We start from the raw sequence: 17,399 nt of genomic DNA on the forward strand, positions 1-17,399 counted from the left end.
CATACCTCATATGGATCATGGAATAAATAATTATACAATATTACACTAATTATACTATATGTAAATTTATATATAATATAAATACTGTATTAACATTCAGCCACTATAGGAACATAGTTAATAAATACACTGTATCCACTACTTCAGAGAAAAACAAATAAATAAAAATAAATATGGAAAACTCCATCAAGATACAAAACAATATACACTTAAAGGATAAAAAAAACAGATGAATGCAATAATATAGATTGTGTATCTGACATACTTGAAGCAAACTATCTCATTACTTGAAATTGTGACATTCTCTAATAACTTTCCTACCCCCACTCTCAGTATGGCTACAATAGGATCTAAGGCCCCTTTCACACGGGCGAGGAGGGGCTGGATGGGTTAAAAATTAATAAAAAATAATTTAACTCACCTTAATCCACTTGTTCGCGCAGCCCGTCTTCTCTTCTGTCTTCTTTCTTCAGGACCTGGGTAAAAGACCTGTGGTGACGTCACTGCGCTTATCACCATGGTGATGGATCATGTGACGGACCATGTGATGAGCGTAGTGATGTCACCACTGGTCTTTTACCCAGCTCCTCAAGAAAGAAGACAGAAGAGAAGACGGGCTGCGCGAACAAGTGGATTAAGGTGAGTTAAATTATTTTTTATTAATTTTTAACCCATCCAGCCCCTCCTCGCCCGTGTGAAAGGGGCCTTAGATCCTATTGTAGCCATACTGAGAGTGGGGGTAGGAAACAGATGAATACAATAATATTGATTGTATATCGGACATACTTGAGTATTATACCCCTTATTAACCCCTCCAGCCCTATTTTTAACCCTCCAGCCCTATTTTTAATAGATAGTAAGATAATAAGATAGTTTGCTTCAAGTATGTCAGATGCACAATCAATATTATTATCAGGCCTTTCACCCAGGTCCTGAAGACAGAAGAGAAGACGGGCTGCGCGAACAAGTGGATTAAGGTGAGTTAAATTATTTTTTTTAATTAATTTTTAACCCCTCCATCCCCTCCTCCCCCGTGTGAAAGGGGCTTTAGATTCTATTGTAGCCATACTGAGAGTGGGGGGGGGGGGGGGAGGAAACAGATGAATACAATAATATTGATTGTGTATCAGACATACTTGAGTATTATACCCCTTATTAACCCCTCCAGCCCCTTCTCACCCATGTGAAAGGGGCCTTAGATCCTATTGTAGCCATACTGAGAGGGGGGGGGGGGGGGGTAGGAAACAGATGAATGCAATAATATTTATTGTGTATCTGACATACTTGAGTATTATACCCCTTATTAACCTCTCCAGCCCTATTTTTAATTCCTCCAGCCCTATTTTTAACCCCTCCAGCCCCTGCTCACCCATGTGAAAGGGGCCTTAGATCCTATTGTAGCCATACTGAGAGTGGGGGGTAGGAAAGTTATTAGAGAATGTCCCAATTTCAAGTAATGAGATAGTTTGCTTCAAGTATGTCAGATACACAATCAATATTATTGCAATCATCTGTTTTTTTATCCTTTAAGTGATTATTGGTTTGTATCTTGATGGAGTTTTCCATATTTATTTTTATTTATTTGTTTTTCTCTGAAGTAGTGGATACAGAGTGTATTTATTAGCTATGTTCCTATAGTGGCTGAATGTTAATACAGTATTTATATTATATATAAATTTACATATAGTATAATATGAGGTATGGTGATTTAGATATAGTGTATTGTACAGTATAATGGACATATAAAGATATAGATAGATAGTAAGATAGATAACCTCTGTATTAAAAAATAATTATACAATATTACACTAATTATACTATATGTAAATTTATATATAATATAAATATATAAAATATATTTATATATAATAAATCAATATAGCAGCAACGCTGTATATATTGGTCTATTTTTGCCTGTAAACTTTTGGTGTATTTTAAAACTTACCCAGCGCTGGAGCTGTATTAATTAATTTATTTTTGTTTTTCATGTAACAATATTATTTGTTTTAATGGTGTCAGTGTTAACATCATAATTCATATTAGGTTTCCATTGCGCAATTGTGGAGAAAGAGATCCAACATTAAGAATAGCAAGAATAGGTGTGGGAATTGTCCTGGCAGAAGGGGGGGGGGGGGGCTGCCGTCAAGGAGGAAATGTTCAAAAGGCTTTGCTAAATACAAATGTATCCATACTGTACATGTTGTTTTTCGATACTGTAATAACATTCAGCCACTATAGGAACATAGCTAATAAATACACTCTGTATCCACTACATCATATATCTGTATACTGTTCACTGCTCCATTACATATCTGTATACAACACTTCGTTATATATCTGTACACACCGCTCTATTATATATCTGTATGCAGTAGACCGCACAAAATCCGGTACAATGTATCACCAGGTGTTATCCAAATCTAATCCACTTGTATCACAGATCTAAAGACATAATGGAGCGGTGTATACAGATATATTATAGAGCTGCATATGCAAATATATAGTCTAATATTCTAGATGTACTGAATTATAATTGTGATTCAGTACATAAATATATGAATGTATAGTTAGTCCATTGTACAGTAGTTTATTATTTTTTATTTATTCTTAACCCCATGAGCCCTATTTTTAACCCTTCCAGCCCCTCCTCGCCCGTGTGAAAGGGGCCTTAGATCCTATTGTAGCCATACTGAGAGTGGGGGTAGGAAAGTTATTAGAGAATGTCACAATTTCAAGTAATAAGATAGTTTGCTTCCAGTCAGGCGCAGGCAGTGTAGTCAGCGATACTGAGGTATAATACTGCAATGTACACCATTAGTCGATCCTTTTGTATGTACTTGCAACCTTAATGAAGGGCGGCATTAGCATATGAATCGCGATTTGCATGTAAATACCTTCAGTATTTAGGGGATAAGAAAGTTATTGGAGAATGTCCCAATTTCAAGTAATAAGATAGTTTGCTTCAAGTATGTCAGATACACAATCAATATTATTGCATTCATCAGTTTTTTTTTTATCCTTCAAGTGTATATTGTTTTGTATCTTGATGGAGTTTTCCATATTTATTTTTATTTATTTGTTTTTCTCTGAAGTAGTGGATACAGTGTATTTATTAGCTATGTTCCTATAGTGGCTGAATGTTAATACAGTATTTATATTATATGTAAATTTACATATAGTATAATTAGTGTAATATTGTATAATAATTTATTCCATGATCCATATGAGGTATGGTGATTTAGATATAATGTATTGTACAGTATAATGGACATATATAGATAACCTCTGTATTAAAAAAATAATTATACAATATTACACTAATTATACTATATGTAAATGTATATATAATATAAATATATAAAATATATTTACATATAATAAATCAATATAGCAGCTAAAATAATGACCAGAAATAAAATATAGCAATGAATAAAAAATAGCAATAAATTTAAAATAGTGATAGATCCAGGAGCATACACAAACAAATAAATTAATATCCCATAAATATCATAGTTTATGTAGCAGAGTTAGATAGTGTTCCAATTCACAGAGGGGAATAAGACACTTCCATATTCTAATATAATTGTAGCAGCATAGAATAGGAGAATAGAGAATATATATATATGTATCAAAGTTCACAGCAATTTGTTGCAGTATAGACAAGGTGTCAGTAGTTGGTAAGTAACTATCAATGTCAGCGCTTCAACCTTTTAATGGAATTTGCCATATAACAGAGACAGCAGGCAGTTAGTGAAGGACCTACAGTATTTATGGGATATTAATTTATTTGTTTGTGTATGCTCCTGGATCTATCACTTATTTATATGTATTGCTATTTTTTTATTGCTGGTCATTATTTTAGCTATTGTCCTGATTTTAGTTAATAAACACGTACTCCACCAGAAGCGCAGTGAAAGGGTCTCCAGCCAGAAAATAACCTGCACTTTCAGCCTGCAGACAATACCCCCCTTCCCCCAAACAGGGAGTTCCTTTTGTCTACCGGCTTTCAGTGAATGGGAGGGCAGGGCATCAGCAGTGGCGTACACACAATCCATGGGGCCCCGGTGCGAAACTGATGTATGGGGCCCCCTCCCCGTTGCCCTCCAACCTGCTTCCAAGCCCCCCCCCCCACTACCTCCCCTACTAGTGTTGTAACTATAGTGTAATGGGCCACAGTGCAAACAGTTTTACAAAGTTTTACAAAGAACCGGTAGATTTTCTTACTAAGGGCTCTTTCCGTGCGGGTAATCGAGTGCCAAGCCCCATTCTGGACAGCAGAGACACGGAGCAGTGACATGATTGACTGTGATCTTTTTACTACAAAATCACGGTGACAACTTTATGTCTCTGTGATTTTGTAGTAAAGAGATCACAGAGAGGCACGGAGCGTTATCAGTCATGTTAATGCTCTGTGTCTCTGCTGTCCGGAACGGGGCTTGGCTCTCATTTATGCAGCGGATTCCTCGCACGGGATCCGCTTGTGTTAAAGAGCCCTAAGCCCAATGCATGGCTACACTCACCCAGTCCTAATAAAATCTGGTCCTACCTCATCCAGGGCGTCGCTGGCGTCGGCGTGATGTCCGCTGGATCCAGAACAAGGTCCCTGTGGTGAGAAAAAAAGAATAATCACATAAGGAAGGGATGGTGACTGCCCCTGTGAAATCACCAGCAGGGGGCGCTGTGCTGGCCTGTAAGACTGAGCCATGCCAATGTGTAGCAGGGTAATCTAGGACATTTCCCCTAAGTGCAACCACACGGTACTAATGCCCACCTTGTGGCCCCTCACAGTAGTTATGCCCACCTTTGTTCCCGTCACAGTAATTATGCCCAGATATGTGCCCCCTCATAGTAGTTATGCCAAATATGTGCCCCCTCACAGTATTAATGCCAGACTATGTGCCCCTCACCTAGTAACGCCAGATTATATGCCCCTTACAGTAGTAATGCCAGATTATGTGCCCCTCACAGTATTTATGCCCAGTTATGTGCCCCCTCAAAGTAAATATGCCCACATATGTGCCCCCTCAGAGTGGTTATGCCAGATTACGTGTCCTCTCACAGTAATAATGCCAGATTATGTGCCCCTTCACAGTATTTATGCCCGGTTATGTGCCCCCTCAAAGTAAATTTGCCCAGATATGTGTCCCCTCAGAGTGGTTATGCCAGATTATGTGCCCCTCACATTAGATATGCTCACATATGTGCCCCTCACATTGGTTATGCCAGATTAGGCTCCTTTCACACTAGCGTTCGTCGGTCCGCTCGTGAGCTCAGTTTGAAGGAGCTCACGAGCGGACCCGAACGCCTCCGTCCAGCCCTGATGCAGTCTGAATGGAGCGGATCCGCTCAGACTGCATCAGTCTGGCGGCGTTCAGCCTCCGCTCCGCTCGCCTCCGCACGGACAGGCGGACAGCTGAACCCCCCTGCCCCCTGCCCCTCTGCCCCTCTGCCTCTCTGCCCCCCTGCCCCCAGTCTGCAGCATTAGAAAAAAAAAATCTTACATACTTACCTTCTTCCCTGAGGAGAGTAGGCAGCTTGCCGGGTTTTTAGGTCTCCTCCCACAGGCAGCAGCGCGATCTGGGGCCAGCAGGGGGAGCTCCTGAGCTCTGAAGATCAGTGAAGCAGGGAGCAGAGAGGTTTCCCTGCTTCACTATAGAAACGGAACTGCCGTGTGTGTGTGTGTGAGTGCGTGCCCCCCCACCCCCCATATTATACATGTAATGGTGGCATGGAGCGCTCTGATGGGGCCCGAAATTGCCACTGTACTTCATGCCGGGCCCCACCAGAGCGCTCCATTACATCTGAGTACAGCGGGAGCCCTGCCAGCGGCCTGGGGGGGTCCACAGGCGGCCGGGCCCCCTGGAGTGCCGGGCCCGGTCGCAACTGCGACCCCTGCGACCCTGGTATGTACGCCACTGGGCATCAGTGTGTAGAGAGATAGCGTGCGATCTCATTCACAGACTGCCTGTAGGGGGAGGGGGGATGGGGTGCAACCTTATTCAGAGCCTCAGTAAAGTTCATTTGATATACATTTGCTAATATAAGCTTAAGTCCCCAGAAGTTTTTTATGTTATATTTATATCCAGTGCAGCAGTATATTGTGTATATACATAGTTCCACTACCAATCGCAATGCATGACTGCATAGAAATGTAAATACTGATATTATTGATAACTAGCAATGCATTTTTTACAAATATAAAAATATATTACAAGTTATATTATAATATAAATAATAATAATTATAATATATATTTATATACACGCACATATACATGTATATAAATTATTCATTTTTATTCATAAAGTAAAGTAACACCATATGCAGTAATATATATTTGTACTGTATGTATTTTTATTTATTTAATTAGGGATTAGGCTATCTTTCTATGCAAATTTTTGTCTCACTCTGCCGATTTGGCTGTGTGCAGAGCAGTAGTTATGATAGCGATATTATGTCCAAGCTCTCCCCCCCCCCCCCTCCACCCTGGTGTAACAATCTGAATATACAACTGGGACATAATATGCAATCATAACTACTGCTCTGCACACAACCGAATCGGCAGAGTGAGACGTGAAGCCGCTGCAGTATGTGCCGGTAGTATATAAGTCTTTGCTGTGGATAGTAGGGTTAGGAGGGGGAGGTGACTTGGATTGACAGCCTGGGGAAGCAGCCCTATGCTGGATGAAGGAGTGTGAGAGCGGAGGAATGTAATTACCTAGTTGAAATCGCCATGCGATTACTTCGAGTTATATTAATCGCATGGCGATTTCAACTTGGTCCTGGTTTACTATGGTTGGCTTCAATGGCTTGGTAGAATTAGCGAATATGACGAATATATTCGTTATATTCCACAAAACGAAGATAACGAATGTATTCGTCATATTCCACAAAACGAAGATAACGAAGTATTCGCATCTTCGTTTTAGCTACCTATTCATCAACTTCGCTAATTCTAGCAATGATATAGGAAAGTTTACTATAGAGACAGCTAAGTTTAATTCGCTATGCGATTATATTACTTTGCTTTTTTTTTATAAATAGAATAATTATAATATTTATCAGGTATTATAATTATTCCATTTGTTTTTTTTTTAAAAAGCAGTCATATAATCGCATAGCGAATTAAACTTAGCTGTCTCTATAGTAAACTTTCCTATATGATTGCTAGAATTAGCGAAGTTGATGAATAGGTAGCTAAAACGAAGATGGAGAATATTTCGTTATCTTCGTTTTGTGGAATATAACGAATACATTCGCCATATTCGCTTTGTGGAATATAACGAATATATTCGTCATATTCGCTAATTCTACCAAGCCAACCATAGTAAACCAGGTCCAAGTTGAAATCGCAATTCGATTAATTCAAGTTATAATAATCGAATTTCGATTTTAACTTAGCACTGCTATATTCCATATTAGGCTAGAATTAACGAATATGGAATATAGCAGTGCCAAGTTAAAATCGAAATTAGATTATTATAACTTGAAATAATCGCATTGCTATTTCAATAGGAGAGTAGCCTTTAAGTTAAAATCGAAATTCGATTATTATAACTTGAAATAATCGAATTGCGATTTCAACGTAATTCTCAAATCCGACAGTACATTCTAGTATATGGAGATGTTCCCATGGTGATGGGGACGCTCCATGAGCACGCAAGTCGGCAGAAGCGGCAACGGGCACTGACTGGAGCAGCCAGGAAGCCAGGAATCCAAAGGACAGGTAAGAACAACTTTAGGGAAGTGGGAAAGAAAAAAATATAAAAAAAAAAAAAAAAAAGAAAAAAAAAAATATTTGAAATATCGAATTTATATCACTATATTCGAAATATTCGCGAATTAGCGAAGTGCCGATATTCGCGAAAAAAATTCGATATTCGAATATTCGCGCTCAACACTATTGCTGATGAGTACCACACTGCCGTAAAAGCCACGGCAGAATAATATTAGAGGGGAAAAATATTCTACAGTTTTCAAACCAGCACCTGAATCTGAATACTTTTGCAATAGCATGTAATTAAAAATGTAATAAAATGTCTCTGTATAGCGCCACCTGCTGTTTTTTTTTCTTATTTCTTTGTTCTGCACATTGAGATGGCCGCACATGCTCAGTTTCATCTTTCCAACTGCTTTTTGAGCTGTGATAGGGAGGGCATGGACACGCCCCCTGAGCTACAGCAGAAAAGACACTCCCCTTGAGCTATCAGTCTAATATAAATCTAGCAATGAAAGGTGAGATCTCTGAACCCATGTGAGGTACAGGTCTGGTTCTAGCTTTCTCAGATAGAGATTGTCATGTACTATATGATGTCTGATTTTCATTTCTTACATTAATCGTGGGATAACCCCTTTAACTAATTAGAATCAAAGGGGTACATTTATTAGGTTAGGCATTTTCTATCGCTGGCGGTGGATTCGCCGAAGTTATGATAGGGCGCAGGCCTCTCCATAACTTTGGCGCATCCAGCTCCACTTCTAAATGTAAGACAGCTTCCTAGATGGTTTACATTTAGACCTTTTTTCTATGTCTAAAACAGGCGTAGAAAATGGTAAATGAGATGGGCCTGCCGGCCCTTCCCCGCTCACGCCACACCCACAATTTTAGACCTGGCGGAAGCGAGGAAAAGTCACAGATAGCGGTACAACTAACCGTTGAGCCATCATCTGCTCCTGAAATACTCCTAAATTAGACTACATAAAAAATGTTGTTCTGATTACACTGAACAAAAATATAAACGCAACACTTTCGGTTTTGCTCCCATTTTGCATGAGCTGAACTCAAAGATCTGAAACATTTTCTACATACACAAAAGACCCATTACTCTCAAATATTGTTCACAAATCTGTCTAAATCTGAGAAGTGAGCACTTCTCCTTTGCTGGGATAATCCATCCCACCTCACAGGTGTGGCATATCAAGGTGCTGATTAGACAGCATGAATATTGCACAGGTGTGCCTTAGACTGCCCACAATAAAAGACCACTTTGAAATGTGCAGTTTGATCACACAGCACAATGCCACAGATGTCGCAATGTTTGAGGGAGCGTGCAATTGGCATGCTGACTGCAGGAATGTCTACCAGAGCTCTTGCCCATGCAATGAATGTTCATTTCTCTACCATAAGCCTTCTCCAAAGGCGTTTCAGAGAATTTGGCAGTACATCCAACCGGCCTCACAACCGCAGACCAGGTGTAACCACACCAGCCCTGGACCTCCACATCCAGCATGTTCACCTCCATGATCGTCTGAGACCAGCCACCTGGACAGCTGCAGCAACAATCGGTTTGCACAACCAAAGAATTTCTGCACAAACTGTCAGAAACCGTTTCAGGGAAGCTCATCTGCATGCTCGTCGTCCTCATCGGGGTCTGGACCTGACTGCAGTTCGTAGTCGTAACCGACTTGAGTGGGCAAATGCTCACATTCAATGGCTTCTGGCATGTTGGAGAGGCATTCTGTTCAGGGATGAGTCCTGGTTTACACTGTTCAGGGCAGATGGCAGATAGCGTGTGTGGCGTTGTGTGGGTGAGCAGTTTGCTGACGTCAACGTTGTGGATCGAGTGGCCCATGGTGGTGGTGGAGTTATGGTATGGGCAGGCGTATGTTATGGACAACGAACACAGGTGCATTTTATTGATGGAATTTTGAATGCACAAAGATACCATGACAAGATCCTGAGGCCCATTGTTGTGCCATTTATCCACAACCATCACCTCATGTTGCAGCATGATAATGCATGGCCCCATATTGCAAGGATCTAGACACAATTCCTGGGAGCTGAAAACATCCCAGTTCTTGCATGGCCAACATACTCACCGGACACGTCACCCATTGAGCATGTTTGGGATGCTCTGGATCGGCGTATATGACAACATGTTCCAGTTCCTGCCAATATTCTGCAACTTCACACAGCTATTGAAGAGGAGTGGACCAACATTCCACAGGCCACAATCAACAACCTGATCAACTCTATGCGACGGAGATGTGCTGCACTGCGTGAGGCAAATAGTGGTCACACCAGATACTGACTGGTTTTATGACCCCCCCCCCCAGTAAGGCAAATCTGCACATTTCAGAGTGGCATTTTATTGTGGACAGTCTAAGGCACACTTGTGCAATATTCATGCTGTTTAATCAGCACCTTGATATGCCAGACCTGTGAGGTGGGATGGATTATCTCGGCAAAGGAGAAGTGCTCACTAACACAGATTTAGACAGATTTGTGAACAATATTTGAGAGTAATGGGTCTTTTGTGTATGTAGAAAATGTTTCAGATCTTTGAGTTCAGCTCATGCAAAATGGGAGCAAAACCAAAAGTGTTGCGTTTATATTTTTGTTCAGTGTAGCTAATAGGTATGAACCTGCTGTGGCTTGTAAGGCTGCATGGTACTCACTAGCAAGGTGGATGCATCCCAGGTGCAGCAACATGTGGCTGGACCATAAGGCTAGGGCTACACAGCAACACCTCTCGCGGCTAGGACCGCTGAGTAGCGGTGATCGCACAGAAATCAATGGAATCGCCTTAGCAGTCACAAAAAATCTAACACGGCTTGATTTCTTGTGACTGCTCAGCGATCCTGGCCGTGACAGGTGTCGCGCGACCAATGTCGCCGTGTAGCCCTAGCCTAAAGGTTGGAGCTTCTTTTTAATGATTTGTTCACACCTGTTGGTATTGGCTATGGTAAAGCTAACTCGAATTTAACCTAATATCTTTCTCTGTTTCCCTTGCTTTAAAAGATGCGAGTAATAACTTTGTATATTGAAAAGATCATTTTTCTGGGGAACATTTCTGTTACGTGCTCATATCGACTGCAGCGGCCACTATATGCGAAATGTAGTATTGCATCTAACCACTGAAATAATACATGGGTGGAAGGAGGACACACACCACTCATTAGCAGCTTTGTATTCTAACTGTGATGTCTGTATACCCTAATAGACCAAGTAGACCTAATAAGGCACATGAAAAGGGGAGATTGAAAGAGAGACCCTTTTATATATATTTAAAAAAAAACTAAACAAAGAAAAACAAATGCTTTCTTCATTAACAGTGAACTCAAGAAAAGTTGTATTGATAGCTGTTGTTTGTAACCGGTTGGAGACGGTAGTGATGATATGGAACACAAGATGCAATAAGTAAAGAAATGATTTGTAAAGCAGCGTGCTTTACTTTAATGTTACCACATAGTGTGTATACCGCCTAATAATTATGACAATAATGCGCCAGAAGGGAAACCTGGCATGAAGTTATAGGTTATAATTGTCACTAATGGCTTCCTGTATTTTTAAGAAGAATTATTTTATGCTTGAAATGTAACCTGAATAGGAGCCGCTGCTTCCTGTGCAATGAATCTTGCCTCGCTAAGTTATTACTAGATGTTCCCTCTGCAGAGGGATGCACGACACTGTCCAATTCTACCAGTGATGTAAGTCCTATTGACTAGTCCATGATGCTGGTATTGGTAATTGTTCGTGAAAAAAACCCTGCTTATTTCAACCCTCTACCCACTAAATAAGATATAGATTCAAGGTTGGATTTAAATCGGCCAGAGCAGCCATTTTATTAGCAAAAATACATGCATAGATACATACTAAACCCAACCAAAACAATTTCCTAAAATGAGAGTAAAAACAGGAGGGGAGGGTCCTCGAAGCCCTAAAGCTCTGGTCAACACCATTTTGAGAACACCATCTTACCTCCAGCCGATAAGCGCCATCTTGGAGATACCATTAAAGAATACTTTATTTTGTGCTCAACTTATGGTCTGCTATCCCAACCAAATGGGCTCAAGCCCATTTGAAGATCCACCAAGCCCGATACCAGGCCCAATCAATCCACCAACACGGAACCCAATCCCAACTAAAGGGCCCTCCCACCAACCGTGATCTGTAAGCCCACCAATTTCGAGGTCCCCCCACTGTCATGATGACCACTCACCAAGACACTGTGACCGATCCAACCAACACAAACTAAACCCAAAAAATGATGGACAGTAGACAGGAGATTTTGTTTGCTTCACATAAAAATGGCACCTGATCCTCCTCCACTGCCCCTCTTAATCGCAACACCCTGCCCCCTGCCACAGCCCAAACATATCCCATAGCACTTAAACCCACAATCTTTACACCCCTTTTACTCCCCAAACCAAACCCCTCTCATGCCAGTCTCCCCTTATGGCTTAATATCCCAGTGTTACGTCACTTATGTGTATGGCCCTATAGAGCTGAGCTACACACCCAAAAAAATATATCTGATTTATTTTTCCAATTTATCTGACTATTCTGACCAGAGTCACCTGTTGCAAGCATTCTTTATAATGACAGACACTTGGAGACTATATTTGACTATGCTGAACGTAGGTGTAATGGTCACTGGATGATAAGGCACCTTGTATCTAGACCTCACAATGCATAGTTATTGGGCCAGGGATGTGATATACAAGAGTCATTAGCATTCAGCCAAGGAACAAATGGTAAAATCTCTCACATATAACTATGCTGGTATTATTAATAATAAATACATTAATTTTAGAAATAAAGTTAGTTTAGCACCTTGAAGTCATTAAAAACAGAATTTTTTTCAAACTTGCCCCTTTGCATTTGCAGTACCCCAGAGCAGGAGGTATCTGCAAATGGTTTGTTATATAATGTTGTGTAATGTTATTTAATGCTTTGTAATATATGCCCATCAGAGCAAGGTATGGATGGCACGGCCAGGGTTAACCATCCTGGTTCAGACCTTGTAAGGGGGATATGTGCAGCTGGCTACACCTCTAGCTTGAAAGAGTGTAAACTGGAGTTGTTGGAGGAAGGAAGAAGAGACCTGTGTTCCTTCTTTGGCCTCAAACTACTCCTCTATCTCTGGAAAATCAACAGAAAGAGAGAGAAAGAGGAGAATTTAGAATCTTCATGGCCAATCATAGGAGTCAGCAAGGTAACCTGCTACTTCAGCTATACAGACTTTGCTGCAGTGAGGGACACGGACACCCTTCACATTTGGACATGTCTTGTCCAGATGTGCCTTCAAAACCTTGTCAAAGCCATTTAAAGACATTATTTGCAAGATACTGTTACCAGCCACAGATTCTACTGAGTGAGACTTTAGCAAGATAGTTTACAAAAGGTACCATAACTCCCAGCTTTGCCAGCCTCCATAAGCTATCTGGGGAAAGGATTTCCACTGTGTACAGACGGAATTGTGCTTCATTGTTGTTGGATGTACTACAACTCCCATTTTGTAATTAATTAAAAGAGACTACATCTGGCCTGGTTTTCTGACTCCTACACCATACACTAGCCATTGCATTCTACATGCCCTGCCGTGCACCCATACAAGCACCTAACATCATGGGCATCCCAGCTACCATCAGATGGGAGCCTCAGAATCAGGGTGTTCCCTGAAGGAAGAAAGGGTGCCCCCTCCTTTCACTGCAGAGCTCTAGGGAGTAATGGTGTGAGGAAAGCCATTGTGATTGACTGTAACAGCCAGAGCCACTACAACTCCCATCCCCTACTCCGGCTCTTCCTGGGCTGCTGCACATTCACTATTTTTGACGCCAATATGGCTATGTAAGGTCATTATTTTTTGTGGGACAAGCTTAAAGGGGTTGTTCAGGATTTTAATATTAATGGCCTATCCTCAGGACAGCCTACCAGTATCAGATCAGTGGGCACCCCCCATGATCAACTGTTTCAAGGTCAATCCAATGTTGCACTGGAACTTCACAGCCCCATCCATTGTGCAGTGTATGGAGCTACTAACTGGAGATCTTCTCCCATGGAAGAGAATGGGAGGAGTGCTGCAGTTATGAGTTCTATAACTTTACAATGGATGGAGTTGTGTAGTTCTGATGCTGACTTGTAGAGACGGAGGCACAACTAAACTGGTGCAGGGTGATGGACCCCCGTCAATCTGATAATGTTGGTCTATCCTGGGGATAGATCATCGAAAACAAAATCCTGGAAACCCCTTTGAAGTTCATTTATTTTTTTTTATATGTAAAGAAAATTGAGAACTATGCTCTTTATTTTGAGTGCACAAATCAATATGGCAGGTTCCTTAGCCTGTGCATGCAACAAATACACAAGTGGCTGTTAAGCTACATGTTTAGCTTTGCTGAGCATGCATATATTCTAAATGGGGAGAGGAGAGCAATCCACAAGGATCGGACATGTTGAAATTCAGAGAGAGTCAGGACATTACCATATATATTTGATGGTCAACCAGTCCTGCCAAAAATGGTGGGTTCTGCTGCCATTCATCTAGTCTGAGACAATGGGGAAAATAAAATTACAGAAGTTCATCTCATGGTTGTCTGCTGTGTGTAGTGAAAAAAAAAAATTAGTCTCTCACTGAAATTCTTTGTACGGAGAAGATAAATATGATTCAGCTTTCTATACATAATGCAAAAGAAGGAAAAAGAAAGGAAAGGCAACAAACACATGAAGAACTAGAATAAAGACTGGAAGAGTGTAACAATGGAGGGCCACAGGTAGTCCCAAAGGGCCACTTCAAACATCACTGTGTATTATGGAGTTTAATTTATACATTTAAAGTCTGTTGTTTATAATGTATTACGGTATATGCTCTAAGCCTTAGCAAAATGACATTGTATCAGTAAATCCAGTAAATAATGGATTTATACTGAACAATAAAATATTAGGAACTCCTTTGTCTTCATGAAAAGTTCTACCTTCTATTTTCGGCTCTGAGCAGCATAGGGAGATTATCACGAGAAGATAGTTTTGGATTAATGTCACAATTCACAGAATTAAAACCAGATGTTTCAGAAAGTTCCCTGTACACTTACTCATAATCTATTCATGACATCATCCTTGAGGGATTTAATGGCCTCCTCTGTAAACTTGTTTCTTTAAAATGTATGTAAGTCAAATACCAAAATGGAGCATCTTCATAAAGTTCACACGGTGAACCTATATGTGAGGAGTAATATTTCTTTCCCACAGTATAAAATATCAGTTATACTTTTTTTTATATTAAAGAAAAAATCTACAAACCGGATTCCAAAAAAGTTTGGACACTAAACAAATTGTGAATAAAAACTGAATGCAATGATGTGGAGATGGCAAATGTCAATATTTTATTTGTAATAGAACGTAGATGACAGATCAAACGTTTAATTCGAGTAAATGTATTATTTTAAAGGAAAAATACGTTGATAAATAAATTTTCACGGTGTCAACAAATCCCAAAAAAGTTGGGACAAGTAGCAATAAGAGGCTGGAAAAAGTAAATTTGAGCATAACGAAGAGCTGGAAGACCAATTAACACTAATTAGGTCAATTGGCAACATGATTGGGTATAAAAAGAGCTTCTCAGAGTGGCAGTGTCTCTCAGAAGCCAAGATGGGTAGAGGATCACCAATTCCCACAATGTTGCACAGAAAGATAGTGGAGCAATATCAGAAAGGTGTTACCCAGCGAAAAATTGCAAAGACTTTGCATCTATCATCATCAACTGTGCATAACATCATCCGAAGATTCAGAGAATCTGGAACAATCTCTGTGCGTAAGGGTCAAGGCCATAAAACCATACTGGATGCCCGTGATCTCCGGGCCCTTAAACGACACTGCACCACAAACAGGAATGCTACTGTAAAGGAAATCACAGAATGGGCTCAGGAATACTTCCAGAAACCATTGTCAGTGAACACAATCCACCGTGCCATCCGCCGTTGCCAGCTGAAATTCTACAGTGCAAAGAAGAAGCCATTTCTAAGCAAGATCCACAAGCTCAGGCATTTTCACTGGGCCAGGAATCATTTAAAATGGAGTGTGGCAAAATGGAAGACTGTTCTGTGGTCAGACAAGTCACGATTCGAAGTTCTTTTTGGAAATGTCATCTGGACCAAAGAGGACAAGGACAACCCAAGTTGTTATCAACGCTCAGTTCAGAAGCCTGCATCTCTGATGGTATGGGGTTGCATGAGTGCGTGTGGCATGGGCAGCTTGCATGTCTGGAAAGGCACCATCAATGCAGAAAAATATATTCAGGTTCTAGAACAACATATGCTCCCATCCAGACGTCATCTCTTTCAGGGAAGACCCTGCATTTTTCAACAAGATAATGCCAGACCACATTCTGCATCAATCACAACATCATGGCTGCGTAGGAGAAGGTTTCGGGTACTGAAATGGCCAGTCTGCAGTCCAGATCTTTCACCTATAGAGAACATTTGGCGCATCATAAAGAGGAAGGTGCAACAAAGAAGGCCCAAGACGATTGAACAGTTAGAGGCCTGTATTAGACAAGAATGGGAGAGCATTCCTATTTCTAAACTTGAGAAACTGGTCTCATCGGTCCCCAGACGTCTGTTGAGTGTTGTAAGAAGAAGGGGAGATGCCACACAGTGGTGAAAATGGCCTTGTCCCAACTTTTTGGGGATTTGTTGACACCATGAAATTCTGATTCAACATATTTTTCCCTTAAAATGGTACATTTTCTCAGTTTAAACTTTTGTTCCGTGATTTATGTTCTATTCTGAATAAAATATTAGAAGTTGGCACCTCCACATCATTGCATTTAGTATTTATTCACGATTTGTACAGTGTCCCAACTTTTTTAGAATCCGGTTTGTACAAAGTGCAAAAAGGTGTATATATGCAGCGAGCCAAGGAGAGGAGAGCAGAGGGGAGAATAGGAGTGATGGTAGCAAGAATTGTGGTTGTAGTTGCTATTAGTTCTGATGCTCCCCTGGGCCATGCAGTGATGCGAAGGGCATGCCTTTATTCCTTCGGGCTCACCCTGCTCCTGGGGTTGTCCTGTCTAATGGCAGTTGGGGGTGCCCATGAAGGTGATGAATTGTGAGTTGCAAGGCAGGGTACCATGCAGCAGTGGAGACAATGATGAAGCAATTTTGCAGTAGAACAGTTTCTTAAAGCACATCAGTGAACGTTCTCAGCAGACATGGACTGGCAGTTCTTACACAAGTGCAACTTCCATGGTTCTTACAAGTTACACAGCCGCAGTAATAGTTAATAGGCCGAGCAAATTTCCTCACATTGCACGTTTCTAGTTGACTTTTGCACAAGCATCAAGAAAACTATGCTCTGCACCTTTTGTACAGGTTACCATACTCCCAGTTAAAGTTACTACAGGTTTTCTCATGTAGATTGGTTGGCATATCTGGATTGTACCTTGTTTAAGCCTGTCCAGGGCTGGAAGCCTTTCACTTTCACAACAATGTTGCTGTGGAGTCTATAAAGTCCTTTTTAAGACAGCTTATCTCCACAGGGCTTCTACTCGCACCTCCTAGACACTGATGGCTTTTTGGGGCTTTCTTCAGTCTTCATTGCCTCTGGTTGGTATCTATTCCAGGGCTGTCTTTACTCTCAGCTCTGACGCTTAGCATCTGCTCTATCCTCTATCTAGACT

The 17,399-nt window shown here is 40.9% G+C and overlaps 1 protein-coding gene across 2 annotated transcripts in view; it reads left to right on the forward strand.

Annotated features, from left to right (window-relative positions):
* Nucleotides 1–17,399, forward strand: part of ADGRA1 (adhesion G protein-coupled receptor A1) — a 961,549-nt gene that overhangs the window by 218,785 nt on the left and 725,365 nt on the right. The gene's annotated exons all lie outside the window — the stretch shown is intronic.

The sequence above is a fragment of the Bufo gargarizans genome, chromosome 6 (genome assembly GCF_014858855.1).
Source record: "Bufo gargarizans isolate SCDJY-AF-19 chromosome 6, ASM1485885v1, whole genome shotgun sequence".
NCBI classification, from domain to species: domain Eukaryota; kingdom Metazoa; phylum Chordata; class Amphibia; order Anura; family Bufonidae; genus Bufo; species Bufo gargarizans.